This window comes from Mytilus galloprovincialis, chromosome 10 (assembly GCF_965363235.1).
Source record: "Mytilus galloprovincialis chromosome 10, xbMytGall1.hap1.1, whole genome shotgun sequence".
Classification (NCBI taxonomy): domain Eukaryota; kingdom Metazoa; phylum Mollusca; class Bivalvia; order Mytilida; family Mytilidae; genus Mytilus; species Mytilus galloprovincialis.
In genome coordinates, this window is record NC_134847.1 from 71857469 (window position 1) to 71864872 (window position 7404).

The 7404-nt window shown below is 32.7% G+C and overlaps 1 long non-coding RNA gene across 1 annotated transcript; it reads right to left on the reverse strand.

Annotated features, from left to right (window-relative positions):
- Window positions 1-342: 342 nt before the first annotated feature.
- On the reverse strand, window positions 343-6132 carry LOC143049320 (uncharacterized). The gene is made up of 3 exons (XR_012970178.1): window positions 5940-6132; window positions 1960-2139; window positions 343-516 (listed from the first exon to the last, which is right to left on the reverse strand). It is a non-coding gene; the product is annotated as an uncharacterized LOC143049320 (long non-coding RNA).
- Window positions 6133-7404: the final 1272 nt, after the last annotated feature.

Genomic DNA, 7404 nt, shown 5'->3' on the forward strand with positions numbered 1-7404 from the left:
AGTTTCAAAGGAGAAGATTTTTGTAAAAGTTAACGACGACGACAGATGTCCAATGATGAGAAAAGCTCACTTAGCCCTCTGGGCCAGGTGAGCTAAAATGTATAACGGACAAACAGCAACGGACAAAAAGCAAAACGGACAAAAAGCAAAATTATCGGACAAAAAGCAAAACGGACAAAAAGCAACTGACACAGATCAAAAGTGTCGGACAAAAAGCAAAATTATCGGACAAAAAGCAAATTGCGGACAAAAAGCACCGTGTCATATGATCATTATGTAATGCACGTATAGTTACAATATAAATCCATTAAAACTCGTATTTATCTAAAGCTTTACCTTTACAAGTGGGAACAATTCCACTCCATTGGCCGTTCCTACAACATATCCTAGTCAACTCCCCGCTACCATGTGAATACCCAGATTTGCAAGTATATTCTATGCTATCACCATACCTCAAACCAGTAACGTTCAAAGTAGCATTTCCAACTGTTTCTGGGTATAGACATTCTGAATCATCTTTAAAATAAAAATGAAAATGAAATTGCAATCAACAATTGAATGATAAGAACAATGCAACATTTGTGACTTATATAAATGAAGTGTTAGTAATTAACAAAGCTACTTCGCTACTTTACATATTTAGGATAACTTATTATATATATTTTGTCCGACTGGCCATAAAAAAAAAAAGATTCGAATAACAAAAAGAGTCGGAGCGCCGATTACATATACCGTTACGAAATATCATAAACGATATACGAATGTTAAAAAAAAAAAATAACAAACATACCGAATCCCAAACGATTCTAATGACTAAAAGAGTCGGATCGTCGATTTTATATACCGTTGTTATTAAATATCATATACGATATACGTATGTTAAAAAAGAATTAACAAACATACCGAATCCCAAAGTTAATTCAAAAGGAGGTAGTCCATTATTACCAATGTTATTTCAAATGATCGGGCGCAGCTTACGTTTTAATTTGCACAAGGGCAGTCTATTTGAAGATGTGTGTGATAAGGATGATTGCTGTTATAATTATTACTGATTTCTAATCACGTATTAGTGTCATTAAAGGAATCTATAAAAGAATTACTGGAAACTTCATTGGTGAGTTTATCCTAAAACACTTATCTATAGATGGACTGGTTTATTATGAGCGAACAGGTTAAACTCCGCCCAGTCAAGTGAAACAAATCGAGTAATACTACTGTTATAATTAAATGTTATCAACCTACGACACGTGTAGAAAACAACTCACAAATTCCTTTTACCTTACTTAACCTCCAACTTGACAGTTGTTTATAGTTTAGTTAAATGAAGAAATGCTATATTCAATTACTATTATATTTCTCTTTGGTTGTTAATGATAATGAATAAAAAAAATCATGCTCTTTATGTTATGCCCACAAAATTGAAAAAATTGTTACAAAAAGGTTTTCCTTGCCAGAGGGTTGCTGCTCACAAGGAAATTAAGAGTTCCAAGTTCCAAATAGTGAAGTTGAAATCATCCCTTTTAAAATTTTACTAACGCCATGACGAGTTGGTTGATCGTAACAGTTATGGAATATCCGTTTCACAGATGATTTCGGATAAGGTCCTTATGCCGTAACTACAACCTTGTTCCCTTTCAGGAATGTTAACTAACGAATTAGTAGGGTTCGTGTTGCGTATTCTTTAGTTTTCTATGATGTGTTTTGTGTGCTATTATTTATCGGTTTGTCTTTTCTTTTTGGACATTGCTTTGTCAGTTTATTTTTGATCTATGAGTTTGAATGTCCCTCTGGTATCTTTCGCCACTCTTTTAAAAAATTTCATGAATATGAAGGCCGTACGGTGACCTATAGTTGTTTATTTGTGTGTCATTTGGTCTCTTGTGGAGTGCTGTCTCATTGGCAATCATACCACATATTTTTTTTATGTATTTAACATAAAACATGTTCATATATACATACCTATACAAGCTGGAACAATTCCACTCCATTGACTGTCTTGTCTACAGACCCTAGTCAAATCCCCGCCACCATGGGAGTAGCCGGAGTTACATGTATATACAGTACTATCTCCATACCTCAAACCGGAAACGTTAAAAGTAGCATTTCCAACTGTTTCTGGGTATGGACATGTGGACAATTCTGTAAAGAATATCATTGACAATTTGAATATAGAATAGAGGTACATAATGATATGAACACTTATTTTGGAATTGGAACTAGACCTGTCAGGCAAGTTTGCTCTATGGTCGGGTGGTTGTCGCTTTGACATATTCACCATTTCCTTTCTCAATTTTAAGTTGATGTTTTATTTAAAAGTGAATACGATTCAAATGGTTCTTAAATGAATCTCAAATTACATATTGTTTAAAGGTTATCAACACGTATGATATATATGGTTAATAATGTTGCGTCGTTTTCTTATAATCCTCTAATATATAACATAGACAATTATACATGGCAATATCCGTATCAGATATCGTATCATCCCGAGATACCAATATCAGTCCGAGGACCTTTATACGGCATGTGATACAGATTTTGCCATGTTTTCATATCATTGAGCCGGAGAATATATAGGAACCGCTTACTGATCGAAGGCAGAAGAACAGATTTAGTTTTGACTTTTTAAAAGTTTTAAAAGCTTCATCATATATAAGTAAAGCTTGATAGTTCATACAAAGCACCTGTGTTACCTTACAATGTGCGTCCTGTTGTCTATATCATTTTGTTCATGGTATTTTTGTTGTTGTTGTTTGTTTGTGTTTTGTATGGTATTTTATTGAGTTCTTTTTATCCTCCTTTAGGTACTAGTATGTTCATTCTAAATAATAACCTTAATAAAACAAAATAGTAACAATAAACCAACGATTTAATAACAAGTATACTGTACCAATCAAGAAACTCTTTGAGACTAGTGATTAAAAAGTGCTCTTTTCAAATTTAAAAACTTAACCCTCTTACTGCCGTTGCATTTCATGTGCCACAAACTTTCAAAGCTCGACGTTTGTGACGTCACATGCCTAACAATGACGTCACGTCTTAATGACCGTTTCATTCTGGACACATTGAAGAATAATGTTTCACTGATGAAAAGCTTGTATAAATTTAATCATAGACTTTAGTAGAAATGAGAAATCTGAGTAGGGGTGCGATAAAGGGGTGTGATAATCGGTAGACATGTAATATAAGGGTGTGAAAAAGGGTGCCCATCAAAGTTGAGCGATACGGATTAGGCAGCAGTATATTTAGCAAATATTCAAAACTACTCTATTTACTACTAAATATATGATATATGAATGTTACATTCTCAAGTTAAATATTATCGTTTAACAAGTATTAAACATTTACATTGAATATCTATGTCCTTCGTATAATTTATTGGGGATTTTGAAATATTTTGCTCTTGTGCATTGCCATCACTGAAGAGACAAATATTGTCGAAATGGGCGTCTGGTGCAGTAAATTGGTTTGGTTAATGTCATCACGTAGTAAAATACCGACAGAGTTCTTAAATATTTGTCTGTCGTAAAGAATATACGGACTTGCCTATACATGCTGGAACAATTCCACTCCATTTTCGGTTGCGTTCACAAATCCTCGATATATCTCCGCCAACATTGGAGTGCCCGGATATACACGTATATACAGTTTGATCTCCATACATCACACCAGTAACGTTAAAAGTTGCATTTCCGATTGTTTCTGGGTATGGACATTCTTCAACACATTAAGAAAGATCTCATATAATATTTTGATATAGTTAATCGATATGAATATATTTGCAATTTACGATTTTTAGAGACAAACCTCAAATACAATATATATGACTTTATTACTTTAATTCCTTACAATCTATTTAGCTACCTATCACACAATAGTTGTCGCTTACGCTTTTTCTGAACATAATGATTCGCAAATCTAGTTAAAAGATAAATAACTCCTAAAAATGGCAATGCATACGCATAATATACGCATAAAAATATGTTTCCTTCATTTAAACGATTTTTGAAAATTCTCTTTTAATCATATTATCAATTGCAACATAGCTGAGATATGGCTTTTCGTTGGTTAATTCAAACTAGTTAAGATTGATATGTAACGTCAACTGACTTGGTTTATCAACAACCCACATTATAAATTATGATGTCGCTAAATCTTTCTCAAAACAACGAAACAAACTTTTTAAAGGTAATTCGAAATGTGCTTTCCTAGAGTTTTGATTCAGATTTATGCAGAATTTATCGATTTTACATAATTCAAATCAGGAATATTTTCTTAATGTCTGACAAATAACGATCTGTTTTCACATAAACTAAAATAAATATCGACACACCGAATAAGACAGTGTTAACCTGTGTAGGGACCAATCAGTTGATATTCTTGGGATTGGATGAGCTATTCTTTTAATATAAATGAAATCAAAATTGGCATGAGAATAACTATCCTTACCGATGAAATGAGGAAATTTTGACATGAAAATGATAATAAAAAAAATAATCGATTTATCAGACGATATCGAGAAAACTAAATTTTATGAAAATATAGTATCCCAATGAAAGCAAAGAATTAAAAATAAAATGAAATAATTAGACGGATCATTATGTAAATGCATTAAGTATGAAAGAGTAAGAGAAGTATACTAGACGACATCCAGACACCCTTTGCTTATTTCAGTGTTTTGATTTTTCTATTTAAACTAGAGGCTCTAAAGATCCTGTGTCGCTCACCTTGGTCTATGTGAATATTAAACAAAGGAAGCAGATGGATTCATGACAAAATTATGTTTTGGTGATGGTGATGTGTTTGTACATCTTACTTTACTAAACAGTCTTGCTGCTTACAATTATCTCTATCTATAATGAACTTGGCCAAGTAGTTTCAGTGGAAAATGTTAATAAAAATTTAAATAAAATAGCTGTGGCGGCCATCTTGATTTGATGGCCAGGTCACCGGACACATTTTTAAACTAGATACCCCAAAGATGATTGTGGCCAAGTTTGGATTATTTGGCCTAGTAGTTTCAGAGGAGAAGATTTTTGTAAATGATAACCAAGATTTACGAAAAATGGTTAAAAATTGACAATAAAGGGCAATATCTCCTAAAAGGGTCACTGACCATTTCGGTCACGTTGACTTATTTGTAAATCTTACTTTGCTGAACATTATTGCAATTTACAGTTTATCTCTATCTATAATAACATTCAAGATAATAACCAAAAACAGCAAAATTTCCTTAAAATTACCAATTCAGGGACAGCAACCCAACAACAGATTGTCCGATTTAACTGAAAATTTCAAGGCAGATAGATCTTGACCTGAAGAACAATTTTACTCAGCCAGATTTTCTCTAAATGCTTTGGTTTTTGAGTTATAAGCCAAAAACTGCATTTTACCCCTATGTTCTATTTTTAGCCATGGCGGCCATCTTGGTAGGTTGGCCAGGTCACGCCACACATTGTTTAAACTAAATACCCCAATGATGATTGTGGCCAAGTTTAGTTTAATTTGGCCCAGTAGTTTCAGAGGAGCAGATTTTTGTAAAAGTTAACGACGACGGACGACGGACGCCGGACGACGGACGACGGACGCCGGACGCCAAGTGATGAGAAAAGCTCACTTGGCACTTTGGACCAGGTGAGCTAAAAAAGTATAAAAATTATAGTAGAAGGCCGTAAAATTAACCTATAATGGTTTACTTTTATAAATTGTTATTTGGTTGGAGAGTTGTCTCATTGGCACTCACATCACATCTTCCAATATATATTTAAGTTATTTGATTCAAGTGTGTATGATATGATGTAAAAATGATCAAATTTGATTTTGTACCTATTTCACGAATGTACAGATCTTTCACATAGTTATTTTATGTTTTCGTTTGAAATATGTATTTTGTCAACGTATATTTAGTTAAATTTCACAATTATATAAATCGTAAATACCTGCTTCACGGAGATGGTATACCCTTATGATGACATGAGCTGTATTAGCGATTTGGTTTGAAATTCCATTCCCCCATCTGTCACCGATATAAACTACAGGTCCGTTAGTTGGACGCCATAACAAAACCTCCTTTTCAGTGTAAGCATAGATCACTCCTCCATACTTGGAACGATCATTTGCTTGAGTTGTACCTGCAGCATTGAAAACCATCCCGCCATTAGGACTACTTTCATCGGGTACTTTATACTAGTTAAAAGAAGAATTGATAATATATTCGAATCCGAACCAACTGCATTTCATCGTATGGACTTAAGATAAGGGTGAATTAAAATTAACTGAAAGTTAAATCGTCATACAATCCAAGTAGGGTTTCAACAATAATTTAAATACTTATATGCTCTTAGTTTATATTTCTTATTTGACGAAAATAATACCACATGACTGTGTGTGTCTTATAGACAGGGATCTGAAAAAAAAATGTACAATACATTTTCTTAAAATAATTAGAATGCCATTTGCTATAATATAATAATAGCTATCCTTTTAATTATTATGAACCAGTCTCAGTTAAGTTCAATTGTTAAATTTGTGCGGATATCATAGGACACTTGAAACTAAAACAAATTGTTTTTGTAGAGATATTCATACAAAACTATAGTTTTGCAAATTTTATAACTTAACAGTATCGTTTACGTGTTTTTTTTTTAATTGTTTTTACTAATTACGTGCATCGCAGACCATTTCAATGTTTTAAATAGATCTACTAATATCGAATTGTCTAGAAATAGCTGCGACAAAATGCATATAATATACACACGTAAATTTAACAAACGCCAAAACATCATTGTTGTAGAAGCGACATGCTGCTGTATCTGAAGTTTAGCACACTACTGTTATATGTTCAAATGTGTGTTCATATATTGAAAGCCTTAATTTCAAATGAAAAAAAATGTATTCTTTGTTTTATGTGTAAAATGCTGTCATGTATTAATTTCGAGTCTCTTGTCATGATTACGGAAAACGCTTAACCTTTAGCTTTATTCTGTTCAGCTTATATCAGAAATGTTTATTAAAAAAGCATCTTAAATGATTGGTCTTGCTTATTGCTGATGGCCGATTAGTGTGTATTTATATTTTGCATCCTAGTTCCTTGTGAATATTTGTCTCATTGATTAGCATACAAGAATGAAATATTAAAAAGAAAAATATGAAAACTACAATTTTTAAAAGGTGATGAAATCAAATTAATTTCCAACATGATGAACGTATTCTCAATTAAGTTTTGCTGTCTTAGTGCATTTTTTAAAAAGAAATTTGACAAATATAACAGTTTAAAAATTTCGAAACTAAGACTTTTTCGGGAAATGATTTGAAAGCAATTCGAAAGAAAGAGAGTGACTGATTTTTGTCTCATTGACTTATTCTCAACACCCCTTTTGATTGATAGACTGAAGCCACATTTGC